This window comes from Eretmochelys imbricata, chromosome 4 (genome assembly GCF_965152235.1).
Source record: "Eretmochelys imbricata isolate rEreImb1 chromosome 4, rEreImb1.hap1, whole genome shotgun sequence".
Lineage (NCBI taxonomy): Eukaryota > Metazoa > Chordata > Testudines > Cheloniidae > Eretmochelys > Eretmochelys imbricata.
The window spans coordinates 123,365,932-123,378,066 of record NC_135575.1 but is presented as its reverse complement, the minus strand read 5'-3'; positions in this window follow the sequence as shown (position 1 = coordinate 123,378,066).

Sequence of the window (12,135 nt, the reverse complement as noted above, 5' to 3'; positions counted from 1 at the left end):
GGTGACATTTGGTGTAGTTGGCAGGATCCATAGAACCAAATCAATTAAGCTTTGGGTCAGAACCCCATGCTAATCAGACACTCGCAATTTGATATTGAGAGATTTGGTGATTGAAGAGGACTGACAATGAGTGAATCACAATCATATGTGGATTGTGACTCAAAGAAGTTTAAATAATTATGTAAAGAACGAAAAATAACCCTTAAAGGAGATAGCTCAGATCAGGTAATGAGAGATTTGCTTATGGACAATGACCAGGGAGCAGCGGTTCTGCCCTCACCTGCCCCAGTTGCAGCTGCTGAAGCAGAAGCAGTGAGAATGCTATTAGTGAAAAACAAGCTATAGTTTGAACATGAACAAAAAGTGGCAGATCTTTGATTGTAGGAAAAGCAAAAGATAGCTGATATGGACAAAGAAGCAAGCCCTGATTTAGGGGGTGACCCTAAACTGAACCTCACTTGCTAACCAGAGGGTAAGGATGCCAAATCCCAGTGAAGGGGATAGTTGTTGGGGGCGAGGGGGAGAGGTGTTCTTATCTGGTAGCACAGACTTTGCCCAAGGACTCCTTGATGCTATTTGATTGGCATCTTTCCAGAAGTTAACGATAGAGCTGATTGGACTCAGTTGAAAGTCCATGTTTCCGGTTGGTGATTCCCAGAGATGACATCACTGCTGAGCCTTAGGCCTTGTTCGGGGACAGTGAAAGACAGCATAGAGACTGTACTAGCCGTGAGGTTCCCCACAACTTGCTGAAATCACTGAGAGCTGGGTTAAATGGTAGAACCTCAGAAAGTGCTGTTGTGGGCGGAGCAAGCAGCAGTGGCTAGTGGCAGCAGAGGGACAGTGGCCAGCAGTGGCAGGGAAGCAATGGCAGCAGTAGTCAGCAGTTGCAGAGGGACAGCAGCCAGTGAGCCAGTTGCAGAGGCAGCAACAGAGGCCTGGCTTGATCCCAGGAGAGGGAGGTGAACCCCCATGAGCTCTCTTCCTGACCTCTGGGTCTTCACTAACCAAGGACCACCAACTGTGAGTGGGGTGCTGCAAGAGAGAGGGGAGTGATGTCTTAAAGGAGCATTCATTCGTTGGACTGAGGCAAAGGACAATGCCCAGTACAGGCTGGGGTTGGGTTTGCTTATGGTCACATGCTTTGGTAAGTGGTTGTGGTGTTTTCCCAAATTAATGCCAGGTTCCCTTTCCCTCCTAATAAAAGTTCTCTTTTGTTATACACAGACTCAGTGCTTGAGCGAGGGGACATATTGCCTTCTAGACACACCCAGAGGTGGTGTTAAGTTTTCCCCCATTATTAGCTGGTGGATCCAGCCAGTTCTGTTTTGTATTGTTAAGAGGAACCTCTGGCCATTGAACCCAGCCATGTTGCTGCCGACTCCACCCAGCAGAAGGATTACACATGCACACAAGCGTTTGCAGGTTTGGGACCTAAAAGTGTTTGCACTCAAAGCAATGGTGTCCATTCGCCCCTCTGGCTACTGTTAAACCTTCCAGGCAGGGGAATTCATTGATACCTGGCTCTGGCTTCAGTTTAATTGTATTACCAACGCATTTCCCAGCAGTAGACAAGAGAATTGTAAATAAAAAGATTGGATTGGCTCTGGTTGGATGCAGCAGAATAACTTGCAGCAAAGGCTGACTTGAGCAGAGCCACTTGCAGTTTATTGCAGACATGCCAGGAGACAGTGTTACTAATGCTTATTACTGACCTATGTCACCTATGCCAAATCCATTCCTTTCCCTCTGACCAGAGCCAATGCGCTATGACCATAATTAAACACCAACTGAAAACCACATTAGGATTCCTCTGCTGCTCCACACTTCACAACACTGCAGCCACAAAAGGGCTTGATTCGTATTTACCTGAAGGCAGTCTCCTTAATTCTAATTTAGTCTCACTTTAAGGCCTCTTTAGAGTGCCAGAAAGACATTGTATAAATACTCAGCTAGAGTACTGTGTCCCATTCTGGGAGCCACACTGTATGAAAGATGTGGAGCAACTGGAGAGAGTCCAGAGGAGAGCAACAAAAATGATAAAAGGTTTAGAAAACCTGACCTATGAGGAAAGGTTAAAAAGACTGGGCAGATTTAGTCTTGAGAAAAGAAGACTTGATATCAGTCTTCAACTATGTTAAGGTCTGTTATAAAGACAACTGTGTTCCATTGTTCTCCATGTCCACTGAAGGTTGGACGAGAAGTAATGGGTTTAATCTCATCAAGGAAGATTTAGGTTATGTATCAGGAAACACTTTCTAACTAGAAGGGTAGTTAAGCACTAGAATAGGCTTCCAAGGGAAGTTGTGGAATCCCCATGACTGGAGGATTTTACGAACAGGTTGAGGAAATACCTGTCAGATTTACTTGGTTCTGCCTCAGCATTTGGGACTGGATTAGATGGCCTCTCAAGGTCCCTTCTAGCCCTACATTTCTGTGATTCTACAAGAATCAGGCCCAGAATATTTTCCCCTATATGACTGTCTACAAAACCTGGATAGGCCACTTGTGCTCAAAAAATCACACTTCTGAACATTAAGGGAGCCAAAGCCAAAGCCAAAGCCAAAGCCAAAGCAGCCTAGATTAGTGTTTCCTCAATTGTGGTTTATGGACTACAAGTGGTCTGAGCAGGACTGGCTAGACAAGTGGCCCTGGCTCCCCTCTCTGCTTCCAGCCGCTAAATTGTGTTAAAAGCAGCTAACAACCCATGAAAGACTTGCCCATTTAATTAGTATTTCAATTTATTATTTAACATGATTAAGGACACAAGAATCTGGATCTGATTAATCTACAGCACCAAAACAAGCAGAAGATATTAGAATTTAGACCGGCCAAAGGACTAGAGAAAAATCCTGCACTTGCCAAGAGAGAGGCAGTGGGTGTTTTGATCAGTTCCCCTCCGTCCTCACACATCTCTGCCTTTTATGACAATTTTCACAATATTTAGCAAGGTTGGAATTTTTCTGCAAATATGGCCCTGAGCAACGTTTATCTCAACATTCTGTTTATCCTCCTTTATGATCCATGCCACTGTATCAGTCTTAGCAGTTAATGCATACGAGTATCTGTAGCAGAGGAAGAAATTGAAATTTAATTTATGGATTAAAATAGGACGGTATTAGAAAAAGAGGGTGGAAGAATATGCTTTTCCTAAATTGCACCCTAGGATTTTTACCTCTAATGGATCATGGGCAAAATCATCTACTCATCTCAATTATGACTCTGAATCTCTGTCAACTAGTAATTATTTTTATCATTATCGACCTGAGCCCATATTTGAATCAGTTCACTAATGGCAAAAGGATAAGTGTACTGTCAGAAATTCTCAGAGCAATTTAAAAATTAGATTTTCTGCAGTGAGTTTAAAATATGGCTTTAACCATTTAATTATTTTACTGTTTTTTTCCCCTATTTCTCTTCCCCTGAATTTTCTCATATATTAGAAAGGAAACCAAAATAAAATAATAATGATGGGCACAGTTTATGCTAGGATCAGAAAACTTTTGACTCTTTCTGGATAAATGTAATAACAAAAAATAAATTTACCAAAATAAATAAAATAAAATAAAATAAGCACTTAAAAGAACTCCAACTCATTTAAATTCAATAAAAACACCTACAGTGATAATTATATTTTATTTTGCATTCTCTTCCCAGCTGGTCACAGGTTAACAAAATCAATGACCCTCAAAATAAGGTCCTTATACCCATTCCAGGTGGTCCACAGAGCTGATTCTGTTATAGTGCTGAAGCATGCTATTAAAACTGAAAACTGTCTTATCATCTTAGAAAGATTCAACTGTGCATATGTCAGTCTACTGGTATGCAGTACCATGGGTGCCAGCCACAGTTCCCTTGTACTTTCTGCTTATTTTGGCTGATGCATAAGAAGTGAAGTCTCTTAAAAGGTCTTTTTCTTTGTCGGGTGCAAGTTCTCTGTGATGAAAATTCAGCTGCAATCAAATTTATGGATGACACCAAAACTGGAAAAGGAACAAACACAAGAGGATAGAACCATGCTGCAAAGTGATTCAGGATGGGCTTTAAATGACAGTAAAGAGATATTAGGTATTAATAAATATAAAGCTGTTAAGGTTCCTTCACCACTCTGAACTCTAGGGTACAGATGTGGGGACCTGCATGGAAGACCCCCTAAGCTTATTCATACCAGCTTAGGTTAAAACTTCCTCAAGGTACAAACTTTGTCTTCTCCTTGAACAGTATGCTGCCACCACCGAGCGTTTTAAACAAAGAACGGGGAAAGAGCCCACTTGGAGACGTCTTCCCCCAAAATATCCCCTCAAGCCCTACACCCCCTTTTCCTGGGGAAGGGTTGATAAAAATCCTCACCAATTGGTACAGGTGAACACAGACCCAAACTCTTGGATCTTAAGAACAATGAAAAATCAGTCAGGTTCTTAAAAGAAGAATTTTAATTTAAAAAAAGGTAAAAGAATCACCTCTGTAAAATCAGGATGGTAAATACCTTACAGGGTAATCCAATTCAAAACATAGAGAATCCCTCTAGGCAAAACCTTAAGTTACAAAAAGACACAAAAACAGCACATTCCCTCCAGCACAGCTTATTTTACCAGCCATTAAACAAAAGAAAATCTAAAGCATTTTCTAGCTAGATTACTTACTAACTTAACAGGAGTTGGAAGGCTTGCAGCCTTGATCTGTTCCTGGAAAAAGCATCACACAGACAGACAGACCCATTTGTTCCCCCCCACCTCCAGATTTGAAAGTATCTTGTCCCCTCATTGGTCATTTTGGGTCAGGTGCCAGAAAGGTTACCTTCACTTCTTAACCCTTTACAGATGAAAGGGTTTTGCCTCTGGCCAGGAGGGATTTTATAGCACCTTATACAGAAAGGTGGTTACCCTTCCCTTTATATTTATGACAAAAGCCTTATGCCCAGAGAGACGAAATAAGCAGCAGAGATACAAAATGGGAGGACATCAGTGTGACCTTAAGAGCAGCCCAATGCCAGTTGGCACACTGATGTCATAATATATACCGAAAAGGTGATATTGGAAAACTAATAACCTACTGATCATTCATATTCTTGCATGATGTCTGTACAGTAACCCCACAGAGGACTTGATAGACATATGCTGGAAACGTGTTCTTAAAATATATTTGCCAAGCAGTGCCTAAGCCAAGTTGTTGCAGACCAAGGAATGTGGTTCTTCTTTCTTGAATGTGTCTCCAATGTAAATTAGGCAAGGTGTGACAAAAGACAAAGAAAAGCACATTTATATGCAAGGTGAATAAAGCCATCAGGAAAGTAATTAGGAAGGATGACTACTCAACAATCTGTATGGGGGATGGAGACTGCACTGCCCCAGTAGGCATTCCTGCCCCTTGGAAAAGGTTCAGTGGTCTTTGGGAGGATATAAGGAGAGAGAAATTGGCATTTTTACATCCATCACTTGAGGGAGTAAAGAGGCCAGAGCTCTTGAAATTACAGAACATTGGCTCTTTCAAACAAAGGAGCTGAAGTCTCTGGGAACTGAGTTTAGATGAGAAATCTTCTTAGGCTGAAATTAAGTTTTAGTTTTAGAAATGTATTTTTACTCTTGTTTATATGTAACCTTTCTATCTTAATTCCTTATGCATGATATCACTTAAATCAATGCCTTTTTGATTAATACTTGCTTTACTTTTAATACAACTTTTAACGTAAATCAACACAGTTCTGTGATTGAAAGAAGAGGTGTTAGTCAAACCCCACTTAAATTAATGAGATGCAGTTTACTGTCTCTTTAAAGGTGCAGCAAACTGAATAACTTCTGTGAGTGTTGCAGGAGAAGGCGGGACACTATACCACTGACAGTTTGGGGGAAATTTGGGATTGGGGAGAGTGTTGGAGTCATGCTGCAAAAAGTTACTGGGTAATGGAGCTTCATGCGTGTTCACTGGCTTTGGTACTCAGGCTATGAGAGACAGTAGCATAGTATTTAAGGCATCCATAGGTAAGGCATCCATAGGCATCCATTTAAGGCATGGCAGGTGGTGATACAACCCCTTACTGGTCTGGGTTTCAAGCAGCTGAGCAACATGTGTTATTATGTGCATTATAGTAATACTTTGAGGCTGCAACTCAGGGCAGGGCCCCATTCTGCTAGGCATTGTACCCATAGCATGAAACAGTCCCTGCCCTGGGCAGCTTACAATTTAATGGGGGCGGGGGAGATGAAGGGTGGGAGAAAGAAATCAATATTATTTACTGATGGGGAACTGAGGTCCAGCGAGAGAGAGAGAGTGATTTGCACAAGGTCACATTAAAAGTCTGTGGCAGAGCTGGAAATTCAACCCAGAACTTCCAAGTCCCAGTCCAGCATTTCAACTGCAAAGCCAAGCTGCCTCTCAAAGGCACCAAAGGGCATTTATTTTTACCTAGTCCCCTTAATGTTGCTGCATTGCTTTTTAAATGCCTAGTGGGCTTGCATGAACATTGTTAAGGGAAGTTGTGGACATCCAGTTTGGCTTGTTAGGAAAGATGAGGTCCATGAGTGACGAATCTCTAGCTCCCTTAAAATGTGACTGAAAATTTGAATATGTCTAAGCACCACAGAACTAAACAAGGGGAAATAAGTATGCTGAAAAGATTTGTGCTGAGAATCAAAGGTCTTTCTGTTCTCCTGATCACAGATGGAATATTAAAAATTAATATAAGCTCTACCAGAAAAGAACTTAAAAGTCCTATTTTGAGGCTTAGTTCAATTACTCTCTTTCTGAGCTCAGAAAGCTTTATAGTCAAAAGGTGTAAGAATGTTCTCCAGGGCTAACTTGGGATAGCGCTGTGACACTGGCAAACCAGGTGCCAGCTTATGCCAGGGCCCTTAGTTTTCAGCTGAACACTGCCAATACCTAGCTGGAACCAGTCTGGCTCACCTGTGTGTTAGTACTGTTAAAATAAGTATTAGAATTATTTAAAAAAGAGCTCAGTGTTTAGACTTTATGGAATGCTTGTAAGTTGCTGCATGCATTAATCTCACTTATAATATCTAAATCCCATGTTATAAGGTAATATTTAAGTGTTTGCTCTATAATTGCAAATCACCAGTCAGGAAAGAAGCATTAACAAGTGTGAAATACTAGTTTGCCACAGGAATCGTTATCTCCCGTCTAACAAAAGGAGGCCCATCAACACCAGACAAAGCATTGTGGAACATCAGAGGACAAAAAGACTTTGTTGATTGTTTCCCCTTCCATTCCGCCCCTGTGAAGAGGATACATGCAACTGAATTCCTCCCAAAAGCTGAAGTTGCAACTTGAAGCATAATGGGGAAGAAATAAAAGGCCATAACAAGAAGAAACTGTATCTTTTATGCTTCTTGGACTCTGAAGAGCAAGGATTACTAAGCATAAGCAAAAGATCCCCAGTACTTAGCCTCAGTAAAGGACACGCACAACTTTCTTATTATAGAAGTTTCTATTACCTTTTGAAACTTAAAACTGCAACTCATTTGTGTTTATATGTTTACCTGCTTTAACCTTGTAAATAACTCTCATTTCTTTTTCCTAGTTAATAAATCTTTTGATAGTTTATTATAAGATTGGCTACCAGCATTGTCTTTGGTGTCAGAGCTAATGTGCAATTGACCTGAGGTAAGTGACCGGTCCTTTGGGATTGGTACTGAATACTGCTGTGATGTTTGGTGTAGGGGACCATAATCACAAAGGTAGGCTTACCTATCCTAATCAGTGAGAGCTTTTTGATTGGCCTCAATAGACATTAGGCCAAACCTATATATAGCAGCTCTTCCCTCCAAAGAAATCATGTGTACAATGAGCTCTAGATGCAGTGATTTTGGTCTGAGTATTAGCAGGAAGCTCATTAGGTCCTGCACCTGAAAAGAGAAAAAACATATTGGTTGTAACACTATCCAGTGGACTCAATGGCTCCTGTTATGCAGTTCAGCCTAGAAAACAAAGTTCAGACTTATCAGCACCACTGTGCATCCCTCCCTTATTCCCATCTTGCCACTAAAACATTGAAAGCACAGGTATTTCAGTACCAGAAATGTCAACAAATTGAAAGGAATTTGTAGAGGAGCAACAAAAATTGTGAAAGGGCTTGAAGGACTGATTCATCAGGAAGTAGTATATGAACGTCAGTATATATGTTTTCCTTGGCCAAATGATGATTAAGGGCAGATGCAAGAACCATTTACAAGTATTGGATGTATGTACAAAATGGAGGAAGTAACGAATTGTTAAGGGTGGCCCAAGTGAGTGTTAGTGGGACCCGGATTAAAATGAATGAAAAGAAAATGAAACTGAATAGCAGGATACTTTTCAGAGGAAAATAGGATCTGCAATATCAGCACTGACCTTCGGCTAAAGCTTCCTCTTAGTTACATGTGTACATCTCCCACAGGCCAATCAAGCCAATTCTCCTGCTTCTGGCAGTGGTCAGTATTTTGAGCCCAATCCTCAGCAGGTGTAAGTCATTTACATCAATGGAGCTACACCAGTTTGTACCATCTGAGGATCTGGCCCTTGCTGATAGTGTTTGGAAGAAGATGAGCTATTACAAGTAATGTCCTTACACAACTCAATTTGATAGGAGCTTTTCCTAATTAAAGATTGCAGAAAAAGGACCATAATGGGCACAACTACAACTGTCATCAGTAATCTTAGCATGATCCAGCCCTTTTTAATATCTAGCCATACTATTTAACTCCAGGACCTACCATGCCAACAGCTTCTACAGGATGACGGTACGCTGTTGCTTGTTCTAAATTTCCCAGCCATTAGTTTCCGTGGTTATCCATTGTTGTTCTTTCCATAGGGGAAGGGGAAGAAAGAGGAAGACTTATTCATCTAAATGCCTCACTGTGCCCTTCAGAATTCTAATGACTTCAGTCAGGTCCTACCAAGGAGCGGGACAAATCACTGCTTCCCAGCACACCTCTGGAGCACTGTTCACATCCTGAGAGGAGAGGACACCACAATGCCTCCTGGAGAATAGCTGCAGAGCTGCTCTGAGGCTGAGCCTCAAGGTGGTGACCCAGACTCCAGCGGCCCTGCTGCTATATATTGCTGCTGGGTCACAAGGGAGTAGTGATCCCTCCAGTGTCCCTCTGTAGAGAGCAGAGTCTCCCGGCTGAGTAACTCCCGCTCTCAGTGTCGGACCCATATGCTACCTCTCGAGTGGTGGTGTCAGCCCAAGTCATTCCCTTCTATGGGGAGTCAAAATGTCTGCATGTCAAAAGGTTCTCCCTCCACCCCAATGTAATTTCCATCACCCCCATGGCATTCAGCTGAGAGTAGGGGAACCCAAGTACAAATCCCTGCTCTGCATCAGCAGAGGGGAGAGTTGACCACAGGTCTCCTGTATCTTGGGTGAGTTCCCAAACCACTGGACTAAAGTTTACAAGGGACTTCTCCTCCCTTGCCCATGTCATTTTGTGTGGAGTTGGGAGTACTCTGAGTACACCTACCAGATTGGTCCTGCAGGAGAGATAGGTTAGGCAATGGTTTGAGGATCCTCCTGGGGCTTAGGTGTGAGATAAGCTCCAGCCTCAGGACTGAGGCAGTAGCATGGGTGCCCAGAGGCAGAAATTTAGGCATCTCAAGGACTTTAACATCAAAAACTCATGTGCAAAGGGCTTCAGTACTTCCAGGGTTAGGCAGCAGCTGATCAGGGCGGTGAGGATCTCAGTGGCACTTAACTTTTGGAATTAGGCACCTAAAGTGAGAGTCAGGTGCTACGTCCTTTGGTGGATCTGGGCCCCAATCACTTTGGATCTGCTCCTGCTCCCCTTTAAGTCAATGTCAAAACTCCTATTGATTTGAATGACACAGGATGAGTCCTTCCAACTCAGTTTCCTATTGCTGTACCAGTTTTTAAGCCAGGTCAAGATTTTGCCTCTTACTTTTTAGTTATTTGTGATTAGGGTGTGGGGAAGGGTCTTTGTCAATGCAGCTAGACAGATGCTGCACAGGGTTTAAACGTTGCAAGAAGAGGCTTTCTGGCTGTATTTAATAATACTTACCACGTATTCAAGTGCTCTTCATCTCTGGCTCTCCAGATGCTTTATAAAGGTGAGTAAACAATATTATGCCCATTTTACAGGTGAGGAAACTGAGGCACAGTGCAGATAAGTCAAAGAAATACAGTGTCAATGATGGATCCAGAAATAAGGCCCAGGTTTCATAAAGCCAAATCCAATGCCCTCTTCAGAGCATCAAACTTACTCCTGTAATGGTTTTTATATTTTAAAATAACATGCAGTATAATCCAAAATCACAGATTATACTTTCCATTGCAGATCACAAAAATCACAATCAAATAAACACAATTCAAGATCCTGTTTACCAGTATTTACAGGCAAACTAGGTACCTTTCAGAGTGCACTAGCATAGTCTACATGGGCAGTTAGAGTGCAACACGTTAGCATGCTTTACAAATCACACCACTCAAACACGTTTGCAAGCATCAAGCAGACAAGCCCTGACTCCTGCATCAAGCCTGTTACACAGCTCTGAAGGCAGGGGACCAGCATGTTCCATGTCTTGTTGGACTGAGGTCAGCTCAGTGCTTTATATCAGAGCCTGGTGGTTTGAATAATCAGATATAGCAGTCACGACTTATTTCCCAAACCAAATGTATTAAAAATAGATTAACATGTCTGTTATCACCAAGAAAAAAATGGCTTTACTGGTCCTCTTTAAGTTTTTCCTTTGCCAGTTGTACAGCAGCGTTAACACACTGGAGGCCTTCAGTGCTTCAGCAATCCCTTGTCCAAATTTAGGGCACATCTCTCCCTCGTGATCCCTCTGATCAGTTGATTTTCCCCTCACTTGCTCAGCACAGCCTTCATCAACAATGAATAAAGAGGCAGTGTTTGTTTAGCCTGCAGGCCAGATTCAAAGCTGAATTCCAATCTGAGCTGTGCAAATGCAAGGAGGGATATACGTTAGTTCCATTGCACAAAGGTCATGTCGAGCCAAATAGCATTTTCTACCAGTGAAGTACAAGTCTAATACGAAGGCAATGGTGTTCAAAAAAAAAAAAAAAAAAACAGTATTATTGTTGAAATACCTGGCCGATCAGCGAGGGTGCTGCTGCGTTCTCCGTGTAAGGCACAGGACAGTTATTTACTGTGTTTGAACAAAACAGTCTGAAAATGAGCTGCAGCATGTGGCTGCTGCAAAGAAAGAAAACAGGGTGATTGGGTGTATAAAGAGAGGAATTATAAAGTGAAGTGAAGGTGGTAATGAGGCTGCTGTATAAGGGCCTCGTTAGGCCTCATTTGGAATATTGTGGGAGTATTAAAGCTTGAGCTTAATACTTAAAAAAAAAGACATTTGAATGTTAGAATGTTGAATGTGTCTAGAGAAGGGAAGCAAAGCTAACTTAGTGTGTGGGAAGACTGTCTTCTTAGTAAAGGTTTCAGAGTAGCAGCCGGGTTAGTCTGTATTCGCAAAAAAAAAAGGAGTACTAGTGGCACCTTAGAGACTAACAAATTTATTTGAGCATAAGCTTTCGTGAGCTAGAGCTCACTTCATCGGATGAGCTGTAGCTCACGAAAGCTTATGCTCAAATAAATTTGTTAGTCTCTAAGGTGCCACTAGTACTCCTTTTCTTCTTAGTAAAGGTTTCAAGAATTGAACACATTTATCCTAGAAAGAGAAAGGAAGTTTAGTTGCATACCTAATTAAGGTTTACAAACACCTGACATGATGCCACAAAGGCTTGAATAAGAATCTGTTCACGCGATGTGAAAAGGGCAAGATTCATAATGTAGCCCATATTAACCCCAAAAAACCCAGGCAAGAAAGGGAATGGACACAGGATGCAGAAAGAAAAGTTTAGGTTGGATATCAAAAATGACATTTTCATCCAGAGGGTCTTTAACATATACAATAGGACTCCTAGCAACCTAACGGGAGCCGTTAGTGCTAATGGACTGAAATCTAGGATGAGGACTTTTTCAGTAATCAATAACATTTCTAAGCACACCTGCTTAAAAAGGAGATGGCAGGAGTGGACTAAAATGATAGATGGTTCTCTCTGTTCAAACATGGTTTTGTTCCCATTTATACACACCAAAAATCCCAAGTATTTTATTTACAATGAATGAACACGATTCTAGTTAAGAGCCACTGAAGTTTTAT